This window comes from Miscanthus floridulus, chromosome 3, assembly GCF_019320115.1.
Source record: "Miscanthus floridulus cultivar M001 chromosome 3, ASM1932011v1, whole genome shotgun sequence".
In the NCBI taxonomy this organism is placed as follows: domain Eukaryota; kingdom Viridiplantae; phylum Streptophyta; class Magnoliopsida; order Poales; family Poaceae; genus Miscanthus; species Miscanthus floridulus.
Window position 1 is genome coordinate 76,680,911 of NC_089582.1, and position 25,942 is coordinate 76,706,852.

Sequence of the window (25,942 nt, forward strand, 5' to 3'; positions counted from 1 at the left end):
ATAGTGGTTCTCGTTGGCTACATGTGGTTTGTACTCACATACAGCTAAGAGACTTTTCTTTTAGACCTTGCTACAAGGCTCATACTTTGCCTTCCAGCAAGCTCGGGGACTAAGTGGGCACACTTCACCTTGCGGTGAACGTGTTTGTTTTTCGACCCCTACACTTCTGATGTATCAGGATGCTATACTTCAAGACCACTTACATTTCTTTTCAGAAATACAAGTGGGCACACTTCTCAGGACAGAAATCTTTTTCTTTTTTCTTAAGAGCACCATACATTCTTCGGACAACCTACTTCTCCGGTGATGACGGTGGTCGGAGGCGTCAAGAATTCAAGCCTCGCTTGTCGGAGAAGGTTCAAAAGGCGTGTCGCAGCATAATACATGATGCTCGGGGACTAGCTGTGGGGGTATTAACCCCTATACCCTTACGGCTAAGCTTGGGCTGGCCCGGATCGATGGGTTCAGTCCACCCGAAAGATGACGTGCGGCCCAGTTAACCTGATCGGAGTCCCGCACAAGCAATCAAGACGGATTTGGCGACCAAGCAGGATCCTGGTCGGTTAGAATAGGAATCCTTATCCGGCCAGGTATGGCAATTGTAACTGACTAGGATTAGTTTCCAGATCTGTAACCCTGCCCCCCCGGACTATATAAGGCGGGCAGGGGACCCCTCTAAAAAATATCTCTCATTGACATACAGCAATACAAATCAGACGCAGGACGTAGGTATTACGCCTTCTTGGCGGCCGAACCTGGATAAAACCTCGTGTCTGTCTTGCGTCACCGTCTTGTTTAGGGCTTGCGCATCTGTCTGCCGACAATCTACTACCTTGGGCATACCCCTAGGTAGACTGCCGACCATATTTCGTCGACACCGGGCAACAGTCAAATGTCCGTCCTGCTATAACCTATCCGAATTCACAGTCAACCAATGCTCCTAGTGGCAATGTTCCAACATCCTAGGGTCACAACTATCCGTGTTACAATTGTGGAAGGACTGGTCATTTCTCCAGGGAATGTCCATATCCTAGGCAGGCTAATCAAAATTATCAGAAGGCCCCTGCCAATCAACAATAGGGTCAGGCACCAAACAAGAACCCCAATCAGAATGCTCAGAAGGGCAAAGATGAGAGGAAGACAGGACGGGTGTTCTATATTCAAGCTGAAGAAATTCTAGAAGGGGAGCCAGTGATGATAGGTATGTTTCCTGCTGCCAATCACCCTGTAGTTATACTTTTTGATTCTGGCGCATCGCATTCATTCATCAATAGAATATTTGTCGTGAAGCATGAAATTTCAATTGGGGCAACAAAGGAAAGTTTCTTTATATAGTCGCCCGGGGACGTCTGTGTACTAAGGAAATGGTATACCAGGTACCCGTAAACCTAGGTGGGCATATTTTTTCCACTACCATGATTATCCTTAAGGATCAGGATATAGATGTAATCTTGGGAATGAATTGGATGTATTAGCATAAGGCTGTTATAGATGCTCTGAATAGGACATTAAGAGTAAGTTTGCCTGATAGTAATTCTCAACTTCTCATCCAACTTCCAACCCTAAGAAGATTAGTGGGCAAGATTTGTACAACTGCTGTCAAAGAGATTAGAGATATTCCGGTAGTGTGTGAATTTCCGGATGTGTTTCCTGAAGATTTACCTGGTCTACCACCTAATAGGGATGTACAGTTTAATATAGAGTTACAACCTGGAACAGCTCCGATTTCTCGGAGAGCTTATAGGATGCCACCTAAGGAATTGGCCGAGTTGAAGACTCAGTTACAAGAACTGATTGAGAAGGGGTTTATCCAACCTAGTTCATCACCTTGGGGATGTCCGGCAATTTTTGTGAAAAAGAAAGATGAGACCCTGAGGTTATGTGTTGACTATCATCCATTGAATGAAGTGACCATCAAGAATAAGTATCCATTACCTCAGATAGATTTACTTTTTGATCAATTGGCCGGAGCCAAAGTTTTCTCCAAGATAGATTTGAGATCAGGGTATCATCAAATTAAGATAAAGCCTGAAGATATTCCCAAAACGGCATTTACCACAAGATATGGATTATATGAATACTTGGTAATGTCTTTTGGTTTGACAAATGCTCCCTCTCATTTCATGTATCTGATGAACTCAGTATTCATGCCTGAGCTAGACAAGTTTGTAGTGGTGTTTATTGATGACATTTTAGTATATTCCAAGAATAAGAAAGAACATGCGGAACATCTTAGGATTGTTCTGGCCCGCTTGAGAGAACATCAACTATATGCCAAGTTCAGCAAGTGTGATTTTTGGCTTAAGGAAGTGTAATTTCTTGGACATGTCTTGTCAGCCGAAGGAGTTGCAGTTGATCCTGGCAAAGTGAAGGATGTGCTTGATTGGAAACCGCCAACCACAGTTCATCAAGTTTGGAGTTTTCTAGGATTGGTAGGGTATTACCGTCTGTTTATTCCAGATTTCTCTAAAGTATCAAAGTCCATAACCGAGTTGTTGAAGAACCAAGTTAAGTTTGTATGGTCAACTGATTGTGAAGAGGCTTTCCAGACCTTGAAGAGACTGTTAACCACTACACCAGTATTAGCCCAACCTGATATTGAGAAGCCGTTTGATGTGTATTGTGATGCTTCAAGTATTGGTATTGGATGTGTGTTGATGCAAGAAGGCCGAGTCATTGCCTATGCGTCCAGGCAACTTAAGCAACATGAAGAACACTATCTGACTCATGATCTAGAGTTAGCAGCTGTGGTTCATGCTCTGAAAATTTGGTGGCATTACCTGCTTGGTAATACGTGCCATATGTATACAGACCACAAGAGCTTAAAGTATATCTTTACTCAGTCAGAATTGAACATGCGACAAAGAAGATGGTTAGAACTGATTAAGGATTATGATTTGGAAGTACATTATCACCCGGGTAAAGCAAATGTGGTTGCAGATGCCCTCAGTCGCAAAAGTTATTGCAATTGCCTAGCAGTGAGAACAATGGGTTTGACGCTATGTCAAGAAATGGAGAAGTTGAATGTAGAAGTAATTCAACAAGGAAATCTGACCAACATAATTGTTGAAGCCACTATTCGGGATCAAGTTATTGCTGCTCAGAAGGAAAACAAGGGTATAGCCCATATCAAGGAAAGAGTCAAGAATGGAAAAGCGGAATGTTTTAGCATTGATGATGAAGATGTGTTGTGGTTCAAGGATCGCCTGGTGGTACCAAAAGTTCCTGAGTTGCGGCAGTCAATTCTAGATGAGGCACATGCTACTAGGTTATCTATCCATTCGGGAAGCAACAAGATGTACCATGACTTGAAGCAAAGATTCTGGTGGACTAAAATGAAAATAGAGATTGCTAGATATATAGCAAAGTGTGATACTTGTCAAAAGGTGAAAGCTATACATTTGAGGTCTGCTGGTGAATTACAACCATTACCTATTCCATCTTGGAAGTGGGAGGACATAAGTATGGACTTTATTGTTGGTCTACCCAAGACATCAAAGGGATTTGACTCAGTATGGATTATTGTAGATCGACTAACCAAATCAGCACATTTTCTTCCAGTCCAGAATACATATCCCACTATACGGTATGCCAAGATGTATTTAGAGCGAATTGTGAGTCTCCATGGAGTACCCAAGACTATTGTGTCAGATAGGGGTACACAGTTTGTCTCCAACTTTTGGAAACAATTGCATTCTTCATTGGGTACCAAACTTCTGTATAGTACAGCTTACCATCCACAGACTGATGGACAGACTGAAAGAGTCAATCAAGTACTTGAAGATATGTTAAGGTGTTGTGTCCTTAACTATTCCAATAAGTGGGATGAATGCTTACCTTTGGCCGAGTTCTCATACAACAATAGTTATCAGGAAAGCAGTAGAATGGCTCCATTTGAAGCACTCTATGGTCGTAGATGCAGAACATCATTGAGTTGGTCTGAGCCTGAAGAAAGAAGATTCTTTGGAGTTGACCTTGTGAAAGAAACAGAAGACAAGGTTAGGCAAATACAAAGTAATTTGAAGATAGCTCAATCCCGCCAAAAGAGTTATGCGGATAGAAGACTGAGACCATTGGTATTTAACAAAGGAGACATTGTATATCTGAAAGTATCACCAATGAAAGGAGTTACCCGTTTTGGTGTTAAAGGAAAGTTGGCACCTCGATATATTGGACCATATCAAATTTTGGAAAGGTATGGAAAAGTGGCATATCGCTTGAAATTACCTGAACATCTCGCAGTTGTACATGATGTGTTCCATATTTCTCAATTGAAGAAGTGTCTCCGAGTGCCTGAATAGAATGTTGAAGTTGAAGGAGTGGAACTAGAACCGGATTTAACTTATTCCGAATATCCTATCCGAGTGTTAGATCAGAAAGATCGTGTTACTCGAAGACGGACCATCAAGTTCTATAAAATACAATGGAATCAACATTCAGAAGAGGAAGCTACTTGGGAATCAGAAGATTACTTGTTAGAAAAGTTTCCAGAATTTCTAGCGTCAATATAGAATAGAGTAAAGTTAGTTGAGCTCGGTAGTACAAGTTGTGTTTTGTAAAGAGACCTCAGCTGTTTTATGGACATATTTTGTATGTGTTCTCGTGACACATTTCCTTTTCCATTACTTACCCTATGGCTTTGAATCTTGGGGCGAGATTTCTTTTAGGGGGAAGGATTGTAACACCCCGGGTGTTTAAATATTAAAAACATGACATGTCATCATATGCATTACAAGGCAATTGTTCATATTGCAAACTTTGAGATGCATACACTAAAACAAGTTTATATTCATGTGGTACGTGTTGAATTGTATTGTTTGACTCAAGTTCAAAGTTTGTTTGATTTTGAATTTTTCGTGAAAACCCCGATTTTCAATATTTAAATCCTACCCTGAAAATCCATTTCAAAATCTATGCATATTTTGGGATTGAGTCCAAAAGTAAAAGTGTAGAGCTTGACTAGTTAAGCAAAGTTTGTTTTTGGAGTTTTTCAAGTTGTTTAGTAAAATTTGGAGTAATTCAAAAAGGCGTAATTCATTAAATTTCCCCATTTGAATTCAAAAGTTCATTTCAAAATCTAGACCGAATTAGGAGTTGGTTATAAAAGCAAAGTTGTAGAACTTTTGATTTTGAACAACTTTTGTTTTTGGAGATTTTTGAGTTGTTATGAAAATTTGAGAGTAATTTGTGAATTTTGGCAAATGGCAAACTTGTAAATACTGTGAACAGTGTTCACCGCCGTAGCTACACCGCCGGCGACCTTCGGTTCGCTTCCAGACGCACGCGTGGACGTCCTCGGCTTTGCGCTGGCATGGGAAAGGCTCCTACGTGGCTTCCTTGTGCTTCTGGCCGCTCCTTAAGGCCTAAGCCATCGCCGTTCTTCGCCGTTTCCCTTCCTCTGTTTTCCCGGCGCCGTTGCCATAACTCCGTTGAGCTTTTGCCGTCGAACCAGCGCCCGCACCATCGCAGCAAAGCATGTCCCAGCTTCGCTTACTCCTTGCGCATCCAGCCGACCCACCAATTTGGCTTGTCTTCGTCGGGAACTCGCGGTGCGCGCTCTTCTTCCTCGTGGCCAGCAGCATCCCCGTCGCGAGCGCTTCACCGTGGCCAGCGTGTTACGGTGATCCTCTGCCCCTGCTGAGTCTTGTTTCAGCTTTGCCACGATGCTGTAGTCCTTCATGACCCATTGATTTCTCATTTTGACCACCACAGCTCCCGGAACATTGCCACCGACGACGATCTGCTCCGCCGTGTTTGCTCGGAACGTCGACCCACCTCTCCGTTGCTCCTCCGGCCTTGTGCTCTACTCAGTCGTGTTTGGGGTGAGCTGCTGATGCTTCCTAGGCCTTCTGTTTAAGCTTTACCGGTCTCACATCGCCGGCGTAGCGCTACCGTGCCACCGCGTCCGCCATGGCCGACGACGAGCTAGTATAGGGCCGTAATCAATGCTGATAGGGACATCAATCGATGCGCCTAGTCTTGGTGATCATTTTGGTACTTTAGCCGTCGCCGTTGGACTCACCGTCGACGAGTTTACGTCGGTCAGCACTGTCGCCGTCGTGGTCAAACGCGCGAGGTTAGGGATGACAGGTGGGACCCGTTGTCAGTGACTCAGCGTTCAAATGGAGTTTTCTATTTTCAGATTTGAATGAATAGTGATGTAATTTGTTATTTTTATGTAGATTTATTTAGAGCCCCAAAAATTATGAAAATTTTTGTGTGACTTCTCTGTGATGTATATTATATAAGAAAAAATATGAAATAATGTTTTTCAGTAATTTTTTAATGTGATAAAAATTGCTCAATTTATTAATAAATGGATTTCCATGATTTTTCTAGGCTTATTTATTTATCCAAAAATTATGAAATTTGTTTTGCCACTTAGTTATCATGTAATGAACATTTACTAAAATTTTGAGCTCAATTAGAATAAGTTGATTTATTTCATAATTTTGAATTAAATAATTAATTCATAAAAGAAAATAGTAACCTTTGATGATTTAGGTTTTGTTTGAAATTTTGGATTGAGTGATGACCTTGGGTCATTAGTTGATAATGATCCTTGGCAATTGATGTATGTGTTATGAAAAAGATTTAGTTGTTTGACTTGCAACTGTACCGCGAAGGAAAGTTGTATTCAAATTGTTAATTTTTGCATCCATCATCGAGCATCATGTTTCGTATTCCGCATCATGTTAAACATGGCATTGTTATTATGTGTAGCGAACGAAGGTGAACACGTGGTAGTTAATCAAGTTGTTGAGGAGGTTAATCCGTCTGTTGAGGTCGGATCGAATATTTGTGAAACGTCGCAGGAACCGGACTTTTCCATCAACGAAGGCAAGCCCCGGAAGCATACAACCCTACCTTGTGTTTTATAAATTAATTTCGCTTTTGCTTTCCGTTACTACATTAAGTGATTAGGAGTTAAGTAAGAGCCTAATTGGCGCATTAACCACCTTGTTATTCCATAATTACCATATTACCAGTTTTAAATTCGTATATGCCTAGTTATGCTTAGCTATGCGTAGAACGATGAAAGTCAGGTGATTACCTGTCAACTGCGAACTTTAAACGGGATTTGATTAACTTATGTTATCATGTGATATGGGAATGTGGAGTAATAAATCTAGACCGGGCGGACTCGGTGTGTGTGAGCCACAAGACATGGAGGTCTTGTGAGTAGGTTCTTTCCACTTGTGTCGATTAAGGCACGTCCGTTGTTGAACTGTATGAGGTGAGACTTTGTAGTACTAACCACATACTTTGGTAAGCCTGAACTTGGCAATTCTATTACGAGAATGGCTACTCGCGCACTGGGAGTGGAGAGATGGCAGGAATAGCGTGTACCCATGTGGCAATGGGCTGGATTGGTGGAGTACTGTATTCTCGGGTGGCGTGGACCCGTTCTTGTTTTAGAGGATCCAAGGGTAGGTTGGTATATGTAGGTCAGGGACCTGCATATGTCGTGTGGTCTGGAATCCCCAGCTGGGCTTAATCGGTTCGAATCGTCGTTGCTTCTCGGTTATGGAGACTCACTTCTCTGTTCATCATCGTAGTACTAATAACTAGAACTTGAATAAGGCTTATGAAGGTGTTGGATATGAAGTTTCATGATCTCAACATGGATCGTGTCAGCTTTGTATATGATTTTATGAAGTTTTCTATATAAAGAATTTTGTTAAAGAGCTTTTACACAAAAGAACTTGATTATTGTTAAAGCCATACCTTGAATCCCATGAGCCGACATTCCTGAGTTCTATCAGTTTTATTTCGGTTAAGTCTTGTTGAGTACTTTTGTACTCAGGGTTCGTTGACCCTTGTTGCAGGTGAGCCTCATGAGCAGATCTGTTTTGGATCGTGCTGCATGACAGTTGTACCTTGTGATGACGATGAGAAGTAAATGTGTGGCCCTTGAGCAGGGCAGTTTTATTGTGTGTTTTGTATTATATTATAATGCCACTCCACTATTTCATTTTGTAATAAACATCGAACCTAGTTGCGAGGTTTGAAACTACTGTTTTGTAAATTATATTATTATAAGACTTCCGCTGTTTTTACTCTGGTATTGATATTTGAATAAATGTTGTAATACGGCAATGACTCTGTAACGTGATCCTGCTCAGAAATCGTGGATGATTCGGGGTTCCCCAAGGACACCCGATAGACTTCTTAACTTACCAGGAACATATGCCTAGTTGTCAAAGGTCGTTGGACAGTGACAAATGCATGTGGGTCCTATAATTTAGGAGGTTCTGCCACAGAAGCCTCATGGTTGAAGGTAATATGGGTAAGTTTGAAGTCAGATCGGTTTATTCTAATCTAGAGGAGAATTCTTGTTTCAACGCATGTGTACTTTTGAGGAGTGAAAGCATCGTAGCAACTCCTGATCCATTTTTGCTGAGTTTAGCTTTGCTAAGGGACTAGCAAAGGTTAAGCTTGGGGGAGCTTGTTGATGGTAGTTAACTACCATTATAAACCATCAATAAAACATTTATAAGGGCACAATTGTGATCACCGACAAAGGTCTAGGGTTTTAAACTAACAAATTCCATGAGTTTTGGTGAATCTGTATTTTTTGTAGGGTTTTTCTAGAAAACCATCAAGGCGGACCTACATGTTAGAATTAATCATGTTTATCCGCCACGAAATGGGCACTAGAAGGTTCTAGAGGACTCTAGAGGACACCACACCAAAGCGGGAGCCATGGGGCTGCCATGTGGGGCCGGTCAGCCCCACCTATAGGCCGCCCAGCCCCTGGGGCCGCCTGTCAGCCTCTACCTCATTATGTTGGCTCTCCACCACCTCCTAGGTTGCATCTATGCCATACTTTAAGTCGGTTTGATCCAAGGGCTCATGATGGATGCTCCAGCCTATATATATCTGCCCCTGCCCCCTCCCTCAGGAGGTCCATGAAACCCTAATTCATATCTTTAGGATCAGAGCCAGCAATCAAGAGAAGATTAGTCCTCCATAAGATCTAGTCTTATAAATAGAATAGTGAGATAGAGAGTGAGGGAAGAGTTTGGAGGAGGTACCGGTCTATCGGTGCTCTCTCTATGACTTATACCTTGGCGGATCCAAGTTCTACTTGAGCTTACCTTCAAGATCTCTATGGTAATCAACTTCTGATTCGAGTAAGTATCTTGTTTATATTGTTCATCAGGATGACGACTCTCTTTTGAGTGCTTTAATCTATAGATTCTCTAGGTTAAAGTATTAATCGTAAGTGTAAGTGCGGTGCTTAAACTTGGGTTAATCATGGAGGCCCTCTACATTTTGAAAGGTGGTAGATCGCGTGTGTGACATAAGTTCTATATAGCATGTACTATATAGCTTCATTGCTCCTTTGTAGTCCACCTCCTGTCTGTAGGCACACCGTGTGGTGCTTAAACTTGGGTTAATCGTGGAGGCCCCCTACATTTCGAAAGGTGGTAGATCGCATGTGTGACATAAGTTCTATATAGCATGTACTATATAGCTTCATTGATCCTTTGTAGTCCACCTCCCGTCTGTAGGCACACGTAGGATGCGGCTATGAAGGAAAGCATCCTCTACTGGTGTCTTTCCCTAGTAATATCCCAGTTGAATATTAGAAGACATAAGCTTACCTATGTGAGAACTAGAGAACCTTAGTTATCCTCTCTATGCTCCTATTTATCGTAACCTTGTTGCTACCCTTAGTTATGTTAGACCATAGTTAGTCTCACATGTTTCCCTGTGGATACGATACTTGGAATACTTCTGGGTGAAAGCTACAGCAGTATCCGTGCACTTGCAGATTTATCTATGTGCATTAAAATATACCAACACACATCTTGTCCATCCAATGCACCAATATTAGCAGCAATATGAGTCACAAGGGACACGCAAGAGATAGATGTAGAAGCCTTGAATCTTTCTAACTAACGTTTAAACATTTCTTTCACAGGAGCAATTTTAGTCTTTTTAAGCATGGCATAAAGAAATTGCAATTTGGCATGATAAACAAATCTTATGTCTTGCCAAGCAAACAAGGTCATGGCAATCCAATGATTCATGAACCTCAAAGTAGGATGATGAATATTCATATTTTGAGGTTAAAACTTGCCAACTACGTTTTGACTAGAAATCATTCTTCCAAAATTCATGGCGATTAAAACCTTTGAGAGCATAATCTAAGTCAATTGAGCATTTTGTAATAAAGCCTAAGTGAGAGCTGAGATTTCTCCATGTAAGATTGTACTCTTTCTCAAAAAGACGAAAAGTAATCCCACCCTCAACTTCTTGTAAAGAGCATAAGAATTGAATTGTTAGGAGGCGAGAACCAAGCTTATCGATGGGAACAATGTTCTCCCATCCAATGGCTTTTCGAGATGGTGGTGAATTCGGTGTCCATACCTATCTTTTGGAGAAGGTCGGGGTCATACGCAGGCATGTGGATAAACTCGTGATTGTTGATGAGGTTGTACACTGGCATCTACCGGTCTCCCTCCAAATCAAGGTGTGGATCATCGTCGCCTTCCTCCATCGATTGCTCTTGCTCTTGTTCTTCTGCTTCCATTGGCACTTTTTCTTTGTCTTCATGCATTGGGCTTTCTTCGGGCTCGGTGTAGCATGGACTGGAGCTTCCATGGGAGCGACTTGAGATTGCTCCCACAGCCTTCTTGAAAGCACCAGTGAGCTATTAGTATTTGTTAACGCAAATAGAAAAGAGTCCGCAAGCATACGGAATTACAGTTGTAGCTTTCACTCAAAAGTATTCAGGGTATCATATTTTCCACAGGGAATGGAGGTATCTCTTCTAGCTAGTTCATCCAAGGACAACACAAGGGTAAAGTTGGAAAGGGTAGAGACAGATTCCTATGGCTTTTGGGTCTATGAGAAGATAAACTCTACTTCTTACTTGCTTACTTCAGGCACTGGTGAACACCTGGTCTACCAAGCGTTGCCAGCCTGTAGCTCTATGTTGTACTCAAACATGAGGGATTACAAGGGACGGACAGGGCTATCACCACCTACTACCTACCCCTCAATTGTGGGGCACGAGGCAAACGATGGTAGCCTCTAGCCTAGACACCCCATCTATGCTATCAACTACTACTCTAGTGTTCCGATAGGGTTATCTGTCTTTATTAGGGCCCTCTACTAGGGCTTGACATTTATAGTCTGTCAGCAAGACTTCTCCTCCTTCATTATCCAGTAGCTGTAAGATTAAATTCGAAAGAATTCTTGTGTTGCCCTAGGATTTTCCCTGAATGATTGACAGGAATAGCAGCAACTATTTGAGCAATTTGAGTTTCAATCATTTTATTAAAGCTCAGTTTATTTTTAACAGATGAGGATAAATTTTCAAGTTTTGAATTTATATTTTAAAACATTTTATCATTAAACATTAACTTGTTAGTGATATTTTCATTAATTTTAGCTTGACCTAAAACTAGGTCTTTCAAGGAAGGTTGATTTGAATTGAAATTATTATTACCTCCTTGCGGGTGGGATTGATTGTTCCACCCATTGTTAATACCTAGTCAGAACCCGTTATTGATGTAGGCGGCGTCTTCACGAGTCTCGGGGTAGTTGTTCCCCAAATGTCCGACCTCACCACAGGCTTCGCAAGTCATTTGCGAGTCCATGGCCTGAACGGTGGCCTTCATTGCTACTTTTTCATGGGCCCTCTTGTAACAGAACCGCCCAATTTATACAAGATCAAGTACGGTTGTCCCCGCTAACACGTTGACATGCGTATACTTTCACTCATATAAACCCAGTAGTCCACCGAGTGTCCCGAAAGACCTTGGTAAATCAACATCACAACCAAGATCGCGGGATTAAGCAAATACACATCACATACACAGGGTTGCAGCGGAAATAAGATTACAAATGGGTTCACAATTAAAAGTACAAGTTCGGGTTTCAAAATCGATTAGTGAAAACAACATAGCTTTCAAAAGATTACATTAATATATGTTCCAAATACATTGCTAGCATAAGTGACATCATCCGACAAAAGCATATAGATGAGAAGTAACTATAGAATCACCGAGCCACCGGCGGTTAGCCACCATCTTCATAGGCCGAGAACTTCACCTGCAATATGGTGGGATAAACCCTGAGTATGAGAAGGTACTCAACTAGACTTACCCGTCAAAACCAGAAATAAAGGACACCAAGGGTCATGCAAGGCTTATTAGGTGGGCTAGCTTGACACAGTTGCATAAAAGAGCTTATGAATATAGTGACCAATTTAAACTTAGCATCAAGTTTATCATCATTTACCTGTCCACTAGATTAGCACCTATACTATAGTACTCACTTATTAGGAGCAAACAATATTAACCATAGCAGGTATAATCCGGCTGTCATCATCATATCATCATTTCTGAACCATTATGTTATTTAGTGTATCTACTTTGGAGATAACCCCGTCAAGTTCTCACTAACCGGGAGAGACAGCGACTCGAATCAAATTACAACTCAGCTGAGGGGTATTCCTAACTCTCACCTTGGCATACTTTGCAAAGGTAGCCGTGGGTCACCTTTGGTACAACTCAGGAACCAAATTCGCGGGTTCGATCAGCGCCAGCACTCTCAGGGATTACCCTTCTACTAGGATGATTAGGACTTTTAAATCACCTGCCCTTGGACTCACGCCTACGGCTCCCTTCTGAGGCATACTTTATACTTATCGACTCCCGGCCTGAGGTGAGCTACTCGGCTTTGTGGTCGGTCTCTGGACCCGGCCAACTAAGAGAGAGGCATGCGTTCAACATGAACAGGAAAGGCTCTAAGATTTGGTCCTTAAGCGACACAGACGGAGTCACTACCAACCGGCAAGCCTCCGCCCAGTCTTCATTTCAAATTAAGACAGGTTCTTTTCCACGATAGCAAATATAGCCAACCGTGCCATATGTATATCCCTATATCTCACAGGTGACAGGAAATCACCTGACTTCTACCGCGTTTAAGTAGGGCTAAGCACTACACGAGCCTGAGCTACATAGGATTCAGGATATCAATATCTAGACAAGGATTGGATAACCAATGCAGCAAGTGTTTGCATCCAACACCTAAACTTAATGCAACAATATATATGTAACAATAATACTTTAACTATATTTTAGAAATTAGGAGGCTTAATATGCTCCGGGGCTTGCCTGGGATCCGACACAAGTCAGTTTAGTTAGCTTGCACCGTCATGGTGACATCTCCGGTCCTAGCACTTGCTTAGTCCTTCCATCTTCGGGATATATCCACCAAACCAAATCTTCGGGTTTGGCTCCAACATCGCATCCTTCGCGTGGTGCATCTAGCGTATCTAGATGAGATGCAATATGCAAGTGTATGAATACATGGAAGTGCAATAGACGATGCATCGCATGCAGTAAGACAAGCACAAGGTTACATTAACATGCACAAGCACTTCACATTGCCTACTTTAAATATCGCACAATTTATCATCCCACGATAGCAAAGAAGATGACAACACCAAGCATGACACAAATTTCCCAAGATCTCAGGTACTCTAACTCAACCATCATCAAAGGTATGAGACACACTTAGCAATATACAAGCAAACAACTATAATTGGAATCTGTCAATTTCTGGACATGCAAACAGCAGCTACAAGATTTAGCTATAACTGGAGTTACACAAATCCAAATGACTTACAAGAAGACATTCTGGAAATCTTATGAAATTATCTACATTTCATCTATAACCATCATAGCATGATTCACAAGTTAAGTAGGTCGAAATTATACATTTACAGAAACTGGTCCACAATTGACAGAGAGCAGCAATTTCTGAAACCCAACTTTCAACAGGCATAACTCACAAACCACAAGACCAAATACAACCAAATTTTAACATCAGCTAGATACATGAATTATCTACAACTTTGTTATTATCACCAAAATCTCATTCTACTATTAAGAAGGCCCCACAGTAAGAACAAGGAAACCCTCTCTGGGTTTGGGCAGAAACAGCCACAGAGATTTAAGCAAGTATAACTCAAGATCTACTTAACCAAAAATCATGATATTTAGCTTTTTGAAAAGCTTAATAAAAGTACTACAACTCATGTATTATCATAAAGTCATGATTCATAACTTAACTAAGCCAATTAATTCAAGCATGCAGGACTATTCAGAGTTGGAGCAAAGCAATATAGTACATTTGTTATTTTTATAACTCTTAAAATATAAATCCTACACTTCTGAAATTTTTACCAGACAACAACAATCACCTTATGAGCACTCCATAAAAATTTCACATTTATTTGAGCAAAATAACTACAGTTATGAAAAAGACAAATACCACTAGCATTAAAAACCTAACTGCATAAATCTATTTTTACAGCTAAACCTTTAAACTGAAACATGCCATATTATAGATCTAATGCATAGACCATTTCACAAGGATTCCAAAAAGTCCTCATTTACTATTTTACGATTTTTATACTAATTACTATGAATTTTGAAAGTTCATCATTCAAATCTGTAAAAAAAACAAAAGAATAGACATGTAAATCTTGTATCAGGGTCCCTGCGGAAAACACAAATTAAATACGAACAAAAAGATCCTTTTATGTACTGTTCAGATGAGTCATGGATTCTCACTTAGGCCCTCCAACTTATTCTAATTCATGCGTGCAGTCCTTCTCTCTCTCTACCTCACAACAATGGAGCAGAGCAGAGAAGAGGCGCCAGGGAGGTCGGGCTCCGGGCAGCTGACGGCGGGAAGTGACGAGGAAGGGGATGGCTGACTCTGGCCATGGCTAGCCATGGCCATGCCTGGCTCTGGCCTTGGCTGGCTGTAGCCAGCAGCTGCTCGGTAGCGGCAGGATGCGGCGGCTGACGGGCACGGTCTCGGCGGCGATGCTTTATGGCTTTGCTGGTGGGGGGACGGCACGAGGAGGCGCTGGAGGGGCATGGAACTGGGTGCTCAGATGGTTGGAGGTGACGAGCTATGAGGGTGGATGGGGTAGGGCCTTGCCGTGGCAGCCATGGGCGCGCCTGCCATGGCGCTGGCAGCTGAGCGGAGGAGGAGAATGGAGAGGGAGTGGGGAGGCAAGTGAGGGGCATCAGGGCTGCTCGGCATCATCACATCGTGAGCTTCGGCGAGTTGGCGAACGGGCACGAGCACTGGAGGCCATGCGGCAGCGAAGTGCTATGGCCGGTCGGCCATGACGAGCTTCAGACGTTCCAAAAACTGAAGGAACTAATACTACCGCAAAATTACGACTGAAACACAAATTTCGACTCCCTCCAACTCCCAAACCAACGCGAATTAGCGAAAACTCTACTAATAAAAGTTATAGATCGACATACCAGCTCCAACTTTTATTTAGGGGTTTTGGTCTAAATCTTAATGGTTCGAGAGTAATATCAACCCAAAGTGCAGCACTTGAAACTGTAACGCGATCTCAGACTTAGAAAAAATTTCACTCAAAAACAGTAATACTTTTGCTACTTGTGGACTATTTTTGAACATGCTATGCACCGAATTAGACATTGACCCAAATATAAAAGTTGTTGATCTAGTCAAGTACTACAACTTTGATTAAGGGTGCACTTCCATGCAAAGTTTCTAGAGTACAATTCAAACAAAGTCAAAGTAGCATCATGATAAATGCTTAAATTGCCATTTTTGATCTATTGGAGCATTTTTAGGCCACTTGCTCAACATGAACCCTTCATAACTTTTGTTGTAGAGTTCCTCTAGAGTCATTTGGGCAAGGTTTTAAGGTTTGGTTGATGATCGAGAATTCCATTCACTTTATAAAATAATTCAAGCAAGGACATAACTTGTCATTTCATGTGACTCTTGATTCCCAACTTCATGAAACTTTTCCATGGATCAATATAGATAGATATTGATGTGAGACACATGAAATAAGTACATCCAACATTACTCAAGCATACTTTTTTTAGAAAGGGCAACATGTAAGCAATGGTGCATGGTCCAAGTTTAAGTGCTGGCTCATTTTCATATATTTGATCTAACATCTCCATCACCACTTAACATGTCATGGTTGAGCTCAACTGGTAACAAACACCTGGGGTGTTACACCTCTTGTCTAGTCTTTTCAACAATAAGTCCATTTTTGTGACAAGCATATCCGCCTCATTCATGGTATGCAAGCCTTTTTGTTGTTTTCATTCCTCCCCTTGCTTTGATTGGCCACCATCTTTTTGATCAGAGCCATGGCTCCACCGATGGTTAGGGAAAGGAATGCTCCTCTAGCAGCAGCATCTACATGCCCCTTTGACATGGGCATAAGCCCCTCGTAGAAGTTCTAGAGCACAAGCCAGTTCTCCATTTCGTGGTGCGGGTAGGCTTGGATGTAATCCTGCAGGCTCTCCCATGCTTCAGGGATGGATTCCAATGAAGTTTGCTAGAAGTTTGAAATTTTCCCCCTCAGGGCATTGGTTTTGCCCATGCAGAAAAACTTTGTGAGAAACACCATGGAACATTTGTCCCAGGTACTAATAGCTTTCTTCTCCTTGTAGAACCACTGTTTGGCCTTCCCCGCAACAGAGAAGGCACGGACAGGGCTATCACCACTTGCCGCATACCCCTCAACCGTAGGCCACGAGGCAAACAAAGGTAGCCTCTAGCCTAGACACCACTTCTATGCTATCAACTACTACTCTAGCATTATGGTAGGGTTATCTGTCTTTATCAGGGACCACTACTAGAGCATCTGCCCTGGGGATGAATGACGAACCCACAAACAAGTAAAAGTATAGCTTAACTAATCAAAAGACTTGTGACCATAAGAATCATGGATACTTACTAAGAAACCCATTGATGTACAAAGCCCGTATTCGTTGAGGTACAAGCTCGGGGAGACACCGACAAGTCCGGCTCTTCCCCGTACTCTCACTCACATCTCTCCCAACTAACTCTATAAGCTAGCTAGGGCTAGGCACTTTAGAATGATGCTCTAGCGGTGTAGCTCTTGCTCCTTGATGTGTTGTTGAAATGAGGAGACCTCTACCCATGCTTTTATACATGTTTGAGGTTGGTTTGGCGGGAGATAAAATAGGAAACCACCCAAAACCATCCTTAGCATGCTGCCATGCAACCACCTATGAAAGATGGGCCCGAGAGGAGCCAGTGGCAGTGCGAGGCACCCTGGTCGGCACTAAATCAGCCCATCTTCGTTGGGCTATCTCCTGGGATATCCTAGACTTGGGCCATGGTGGTATGCTATGAAGATAAGGTGATTTGGTTGGCATTTGGGCTTGTTCTCCACTTGTTCTGGGCCCTGATTTGCTTGGTTGTGGGCTTCCTCCTTTTGGGCTTGTATAGAATGAAGTTTATGTTCTACTCCTTTGAACATTCTTAGCCTTTTATGTGCAATTCCACAAATACCCTCCTGCAAATGAATAAACACGAAAACTCATGGAATTGATTAGTTATAAGTCCTAATTCTAAGTTTGGTGTTTATTTTAGCAGTTTTTATATGAAAGTTGGCATTAGAAATTGGAGTTAAGGACCACCAACATGAGCTTCCTCCCGAACTTGTCCATGGCAAAAAAGACAACAACACAAACTCGCAAATAGGGTTACATTAGTGAAAAGAAATTTCTGTAGAGTTTCCTTGCACTTGAGCTTTGTGGATTTTTTTTGCAAGTGGTGGAGCAAGTGAGAGTGAGAGGGAGTGAAAATGGAGAGTGGAGTGAGAGTGAGAGCTCACACTCGAGCTCTCGGTTTTATAGCCGGTCGAGCACCATCCTAGGGAGGCAGACGGCAATGGCTAGTAGCCGTTGGCAAAGGCGCGGGGCCAACTGCCACCAGCTGGGTGCGGCCACAACCCTAGTGCACCCGCTGCTGCCCCCCTTTGTCAGGTAGTGTCCAACGGCTATCTCAAACCCATGGCCGTTGGTGCTCCCCTTAGATTCAAAATTTTGCTCCCGAAATTGATTTTCCATAAAACTTTTATTATATTTTGAATTTTCTTAAATATTTTTAAGATGAGAAATGATAACAAAAAGATCTATGCTATTAGAAAATGATTTTTATTTTATTTTTATAAAAAGTTTATTTTGAAGCAAATTTTAAGTTTTGAATTTTAAAAAATTTGAATTTTTTATTTTTTTTGAATTTTTTTAAAAAGATAAGTACCGATTTACCTTCGGCAATGGCTCGACATTTATAGTCTGTCTCCTCCTTCATTGTTCTACAACTGCATGAACAAATTTGAGGGAATTCTTGGGTTGCCCTAGGATTTTTCCCGAATGATTGACAGGAATCGCAGCAGCTATTTGAGCAATTTGAGTTCAATAATTTTATTAAAGCTCAGTTGATTTTTAACAGATGAGGATAAATTTTTAAGTTTTGAATTTATATTTTCAAACATTTTATCATTAAACATTAACTTTTTAGTGATATTTTCATTAATTTTAGCTTGACCTAAAACTAGGTCTTTCAAGGAAGGTTGATTCGAATTGAAATTATTATTACCTTCTTGCGGGTGGGATTGATTGTTCCACCCGTTATTATTACCTTGTTAGAACCTGTTATTGCTGTAGGCGGCATCTTCATGGGTCTTGGGGCAGTTGTTCCATGAATGTCCAACCTCACCACAGACTTCGCAAGTCATTTGCGAGTCCGTGGCCTGAACGGTGGCCTTCATTGCTTCTTTTTCGTAGGCCCTCTCATCTTGTCTTTTCAACAATAAGTCCATTTTTGTGGTAAGCATATCCGCCTTATTCACGGTATGCAAGCCTTTTTGTTGTTTTCATTCCTCCCCCTAGCTTTGATTGGCCACCATCTTTTTGGTCAGAGCCGTGGCTCCACCGATGGTTAGGGAAAGGAACGCTCCTCTAGCAGTGGCATCTACGTGCCCCTTTGACATGGGTGTAAGTCCCTCATAGAAGTTCTAGAGCACAAGCCAGTTCTCCATTCCGAGGTACGGGCAGGCTTGGATGTAATCCTACAGGCTCTCCCATGCTTCAAGGATGGATTCCAATGAAGTTTGCTGGAAGTTTGAAATTTTCCCCCTCAGGGCATTGGTTTTGCCTATGTAGAAAAACTTTGTGAGAAACACCATGGAACATTTGTCCTAGGTACTGATAGCTTTCTTCTTCTTATAGAACCACTGTTTGGCCTTCCCCGTGAGAGAGAAGGGATGGATAGGGCTGTTGTAACAACCCAAAAATCCACACACCAAAAATCACAACTACAAAATTTTTGTGTTAGCCCTATGTGATGTTGAGTGACATATGTAGAAGCCCAACCCTAGTTTCAGATTGGATGTGACCCAACTAGGTTAAAGTCATAAGCATAGTTTGGTTTTATGCCACACGTGTAATTAAATTCCTAAATAAATAAATCATGCATGCATCCTTAGACCCACATGTGATTTAGACTCTTTTACCTTATGTGATGTTTAACTAACTTACTTAATATTTATGATAAACCCTAACCAAATTGGCAACAAATAAAAGAGAAAGGAAAGAAGAGGGAGCAGCAGTAGCCCAGGCCTGCTCGGCCTTGCTAACCGGCCTAGCTAGCTCAGCCGAGCATCGCCGCCCGCACGTGCATAGCCAATGACAAGCCGACCCCACTTGTCAGCTATCACGCACTGCACACCGCCGCATCAGGACAAGCTAACAAATGGGCCCCATCTATCAGCCACCTAGTATAGTAGCATCTTCTTCCCCTCGCCCATGCATTCTCCCTACGCGACCGGGAGCTGACCAGTGTGGCAGGCGCGGGCCCAGGGTCACGCAAATCGCATGATCTTGTTTCCCTTATGCCGCGCCTATGCAACCGCACGAGAGCCGTCGGATGCGTCGCATGTATCACCACCGCCCTATCACCGTTCGCCATTAGAGCCCTTGGAATTCGGCTATAAAAGCCAACGTCCATGAGCCCTAACCCTCAGCCCGATCGCCGTCGCCGCTGGTGGCACAGCACCACTCAGCATCAAGCCAAGAGAGAGAGAGGAGGGAGAAGCAAGGCAGAGAAGGAAGCCGCTACGAGGAGGACCTCACCGAAGCCAGGAGCGCCGCCCCGATCAGCTACAGCGACGTAGCTGCTTGGCACGGCACTGCATCGCCTCATCACAGCCTTGCCTCGCCACTGCACCACCATCTTACCGCCACGAACCCTACGGTGAGCTATCTTGCTGAGACCACCTCCCTAGCCAAATGAAACGTGCACCGCCATGATCGAAACCTTGCTGAAGCTTTGAGCTCCGGCCTAGCCCAACTGGTTAGCTAGGGAGACCGCCATGGCCACACTTACCCAGACCTAGGATGCACCATGCGTGCTGCCATCAGCCAAAAGGAGGACCCCAGCCATGATGTTGTACATAAGAGTAGGAGCGCACATGCATGGACACGCTCACCATGGCCGAGGGCACAACCATGGCAAGACCACCGCGTCTTCTACGCTGTGGTAAAGGCAACATTGACACCCGACTGGCTCCACCATGTCGAGAGACACACTACGCTCACCTTAGCCGAGGAAGAAGCCCACCAGAGCCCTGCGTTGCCGCACCACACCTCGTCGGAGCGCCACCGCCTCTGCTTTGCCCCCATCACCATGACCAGAGCCACTGGGAGTACCAGGAGCTCCTCCAACACGCCCACCATGGCCGTAGAAGCACCGTGGAGCTCACACGCTCTTCCAACTAGGCTCTCGCTACCACTGCAGCCTTGTCCATGCACGCCGACGGACCCCCCCGCCGCCGTTCACCGCGGCCAGAGCCCTAGGAAGCCCTAGCCATTGCCCCGACCCCACCGTCGCACTCGTCGGGGCATGGGGAAGCTATTGCCTACCCTAATCAGACGCTAGCGCCACCATGGGTGCTCGCCGGTGACCTCACCACCGGCGGAAGCCCCATCGGGGAAGAGAAGGGGATTTTCCCATCACCGAGCAGCTCCGCCGAGCTCCGACCATGACCTCGCCGACCACGTCCCGAGCAGCTCCAACCATGACCTCGCCGACCATGACCACGCCGACCACGTCCCAAGCAGCTCCGTCGAGCTCCGACCACGACCACGTCATGCACGTGAACCAAACCCTGGGAAGGAGTAAGTGGACCAAGTCTTTCATAGACCGGCTCTACAGTCTATGGACCAACACAGGCGGGTTCACCATGAACCACGCCTCACCTGCACTCGTGGATCATGGCCCGTTGGTGGCCCAGTAAGACGACATGGCCGCACCAGTGCGTGCCATGTGGCAGGCCAAAGCCCAGCCCGTATCCAGGCCGAACCGGCCTAGTTTGGACCCGGCTTGTATTGACCATTGACCGGTCAAACGTTGACCGTTGACCGGGGCCACATGTCAGTGACACCACCATGCAGGACCCCACTTGTCAGCTCAAAGCCAAGCCAATGACGTCATGCTGACGTCAGCATACCACGTGGACCAGTCACAGCGTGACACGTGTCAGCACGATATTAATTCAGCCTTTTCCATTTTTAGAGATGATTTAAACTTTGGAAATTCATAACTAATTCATACGAACTCAGAAAAATACGAACCTAGGACCAAAATTCATCTAAAATCGAGCTTTACGCAATGAACCCATGTTTGAGTGCATTTGGCTCTTTTGAATTTTCATTGCTTCTTTGTGCTATTCTATAAACATCGCTAACGCGACTATAATGCGATCGTTGTAGACTCAAAAGGGAACTAGATGGATGAGGATCATGAGTACCATGAGGAGAACGGAGACGACTACATTGAAGGTGCCACAACCCACCCAATCTCGTAGCACCTATTACGCATGGCTAATATAGAACTGCTATTGCTTTACTTTACTGCTACAATCATACTATGATAGGACTTGCATGGTAGTATGCTTACTTGAAGGCCTTTACCTTGATGCAACCTTACCCCTACATACCCTGCTATTAGGCTAGACACACGCTTACTGCTATATATTTCATTACTTATACTTCTACTACGCTTATACTACATGCGTGGTGGAAACTGGTGTTATCTGGACTATGGGGAGAGTGCTGCATGTGTGACTTGGGTGTGTGGAGGGTGAGGGTTGTGTCAACCAAGTTGGAGTATACGACGAGCCTAGGGCAAGTCTTGCCATGTGGTGCTACCTGGGCACCCCTAGAAATGGATACCTGTGGTGGGTAAATGGTATATGAGGTGATCCTAAGTGTGAACCTGTGATGGGAGGAGCCTAGGGTGGAGGTGCTATGGTGGCACGATAAATGGAAACCCTGATGGAGACATTATGGCTTGGTCAACCCTAAGGACTTACTAGTACTCAGATTCACCTGGAAGCCTTACGTACCACTCACCCTATATGTTGCGGGATGGCCGGACTACTTGGTAGGATATTGCCACTACTGCTAGGTTGATAGCAGACAGTGTAAGGAGGTACAGGGCGCGGAGGATCTCCCACACCCTTCTGAGACTTCATGGAGACCTTGTGGACCTAGCTCATGACTCACAGTTTCAGCCACCCTAGACTAGACTTGGGGTGTACCAGGGCTGAATGGTAGAGTGGCATTATCCTAGGCTAGCAAGTGGCCGGAATCAGCCCAGTTGATGACGGTCAGCGAGGAAGGTGGATCTTGTGGTTATGTAAAACCTCTACAGAGTGTATGGTTGATCGATCGATACATGTGCTGACTTGTCGGCTATGGACCTTTCCTGGTTTTCACTTAAACTAGATAGTGAGATGAGTCCTTCTCTTCTTCCCCCGTGAGAGAGTGTTGGTCGTAGCCAAGGGCTACGGGCCTTGAGATAGTGTCAAGAGGGAGTTGGCCTATCGACTGGGTGATGGTATGGTGATGGTGTGGAGATGGTGGTGAAACGATCCTAGGATCGAAACTTGGCTCTGGATGGAAATAGGGTGGGATGAGTGTGGGTATGGTGTTAAAACACGACCAACTATTATTATATACTTGATAACCTAAAACATAGGAAACCCTAGCCTTATAGGTTCCTTTTGAATATATCCAACTTGCATCCAATTTCCACAAAGCAATGCTCATAGGGTGGGAGTGGCCAGTACAAATCGTACTGATAAATTTTGGCACATAGGTTCTGCTGAGGAGTATAGCTCCGAGGAGTTTGACGATTGAGGGATTCGTGCCTACGCTCGAGTTTGGCAATCTTATCTTCAAGCTATTCTAAATGAATGCTACTTTTGATTCCGCCAATGTGGCGATGTAATAAATTATGTAATTCCGCACTATTTGTACTCTGATATTATCGTTGTATGGATGTGGTATTCAACTGGAAATTTGGGTAATATAATCTACAATGGTCTTATTACACTTCGGCTCTGTGGATTTCCTATCACGGAAATCATGTCGTTTCAGTTGGTATCAGAGCCATACTTGACCATAGGATGAAACCCTTAGAAATAGACGATAGAATAGGATGTGAACAGCCCTTCTTTCGGTTATATACCGACCCTGCATTTACTTTTATGCAAGGCTTATCTATTATTGACCTGCTAACACCTATTCCTTAAAACATGCAGATGGCAACGAACATCAACTGGCTGCCTCTAGGACCACTACCTCTGGACCACGCTAAGCTTACCTTCGACCTAAGTGAGCTCAGGGGTTTTTCACAGACCCTCTGCCGAGTTCTCGTCATGTTAGGTGTCCCCGATGAGCTTGTCAAGGTCACCTACACCGGGAAGCTAGCTCAGGAAGGAGGAATCGAAGGACCGATTGTCACCTCAGTCGAGTTCCCAGCTAGCACTACCTTACCTTCTGTCCTAGCTTTCACCTAGTTGACTATAGAGGACACAGTCGAGGAGGGACTGCAAGCTATCTCACACAAGGCACTTCGCAGAGTGATGAGGGACCACTACGAGCACCTAAAGATGACAGAGTTCTGTCTACTTCCCTAGGCCCTTGACCTCAGCCTTACCCCTAGTGAGCAGAGTTTCGCAACCGGCAGAGTTATCCTTGCTGAGGAGGACAAATGCCTTTGCGTCTTAGCTATCCACCTACTAGAGCAGGATAGGTACGTGACCCAGCTAGAGCAGAGGAGACGTTAGGATCAGGCCCTTCTGTGGGAGCACCAAGAGCGAGACTCATAGGGAGCATAGGAGCGAGCTAGTCTACTTGAGATAGTTGCTAAGCTACAGGACGAGCTTAACCATCATGAAGAAGTCCACAGAACCAAGGTCGTAGACTTACAGGACAAAGCCACCGACCTAGGCAACAGGAACTGTTACCTCGATAGCAAGGTCTTGGAGTTGTAGAGAGAGTTGGACGACAAGAAGACCGAGTTCAACCGTAGAGGAGACAGAGAAAGGTCCAAGGGGATTGATATGCTGAAAATCCAATCTCGAAACAAAACCATGACTCAGGATTGAGAGGAGTTCAGGAAGAAGGCCGTGCGCAACCAGGGTCACCTGATCGAGGCACTCAGGCAGAGCGAGTACCTATAGGACAAGTGTGAGAGGACATGGTAGGCTTGGTAGAAGTCTGACAAGAAGCGCCTCAGGGAGATGAAGGGTATGTGGGATCAGCTACCCAAGGAGATTCATAGCAAGACGAAGCCTAGGATAGAGGAGTTTGAGTTAGCCCCGACTCGCCTCAACCTAGATGCCTTCCCTACCCTACCTGGAGCTAAGCCTACCAAGGAGCTTGTTGAGGCCTTGAAGTACGTGTCCCGACTTCACAAGTCAGACGAGGAGATTGAGATCAAGAGCAGTCGTATTCTAGCTATAGTGTATGAGTTAGAGTAGATGACCCTACGTGGTCATGAGTCATGTCAGTGGCCTCCATAGGTTGTACCCCATAATGTACCCCTTATGAGATGTAATATGAGTCACTATGCATAGTACGATTCTCGCAAGTCTTCAAGTGTAGCTACTGGAGATGATGCTATGTAATAAACCCATGTAATGAATGTTTTGGATCTTATTGCATCTTATGGATCTTATTGCTTCTTTGTAATGAGTGTTGGATAGTATAAATGATTTTCTTTAAATCATCAAAAATTAAGTAATCATACTAAATTATAAGCACTTATGGCACAAGCACTAAAATTCCTATGATCTGTATTGCAGATGCCGAATCACCAATCTAATCGTCTAATGAACCGTGGACATGCGCCCACCCCTGAACCAGTCGAACCAAATGGGGGGCGTGGTGGCAACAACCATGGCCGTGGCCATGGCCATGGACGTGGAGGGATACCCTTCAACCTGGAGAATACCCCGCCGCCTGAGGAGAACATCCCACCACCACCACCACTGAACCTGGCAGAGGTGATGGCGCAACAGACTTAGCTTCTTGCAGCTCTTGTTGATGGAGCAAACCAATGCCAGGGAGGACAGCAGAATGACTTCTAGAGGAAATTGGAAGGATTTCTAAAGCTAAGGCCACCTACCTATGATGGCACCAACCCTGACCCGCTTGTAGCTGATGACTGGCTCAAGGAGATGGAGAAGAAGCTTGACCTCACTACTTTCACCAATGATGAGTGTGTTGGAGCAGCCGCACACCAGCTCATAGGTGCAGCACGTGCCTGGTGGGACAGTTTCAGTGATTCCCATGAGGACCCTGCCAACATCTCGTGGGATGAGTTCATCGAAGCATTCACTGAGTATCACATTCCCAAGGGTATCATGGAGGCCAAAGCTGAGGAGTTCTGCAACATCAAGATGGGAAAGGATAGGGTGACTGAGTACACTACTCATTTCACCAACCTTCTGCGCTATGCACCTTCCTATGTTGTGAACTCTGAGAAGGAGAAGTTGTACTATTACCGCAAGGGACTTAACCCGCACATCAAGCTGAAGTTTGGTGGTATTGAGAGTAACACGTTGCGTGCTCTGGTGGATCACTGCATCCAGATTGAGAAGGACCGTGCTGAAGCTGGAGAGGAGTATAGGGAGAGGAAGCGTAAGCCTAAGGAGTCCTTCCGTGGCCGTGATCGCAAGAGGTTCCGCAGAGATGCCCCATCCAGGGAACGCTCTCGCCACAATAGGGATGCCAAC

The 25,942-nt window shown here is 44.1% G+C and overlaps 2 non-coding genes across 2 annotated transcripts; both read left to right on the forward strand.

The window, feature by feature from the left end:
* Nucleotides 1-16,301: 16,301 nt before the first annotated feature.
* On the forward strand, nucleotides 16,302-16,408 carry LOC136547708 (small nucleolar RNA R71). Its single transcript, XR_010781671.1, has one exon. It is a non-coding gene; the product is annotated as a small nucleolar RNA R71 (small nucleolar RNA).
* Nucleotides 16,409-18,893: 2,485 nt separating this feature from the next.
* Nucleotides 18,894-19,000, forward strand: LOC136547716 (small nucleolar RNA R71). Its single transcript, XR_010781679.1, has one exon. It is a non-coding gene; the product is annotated as a small nucleolar RNA R71 (small nucleolar RNA).
* Nucleotides 19,001-25,942: the final 6,942 nt, after the last annotated feature.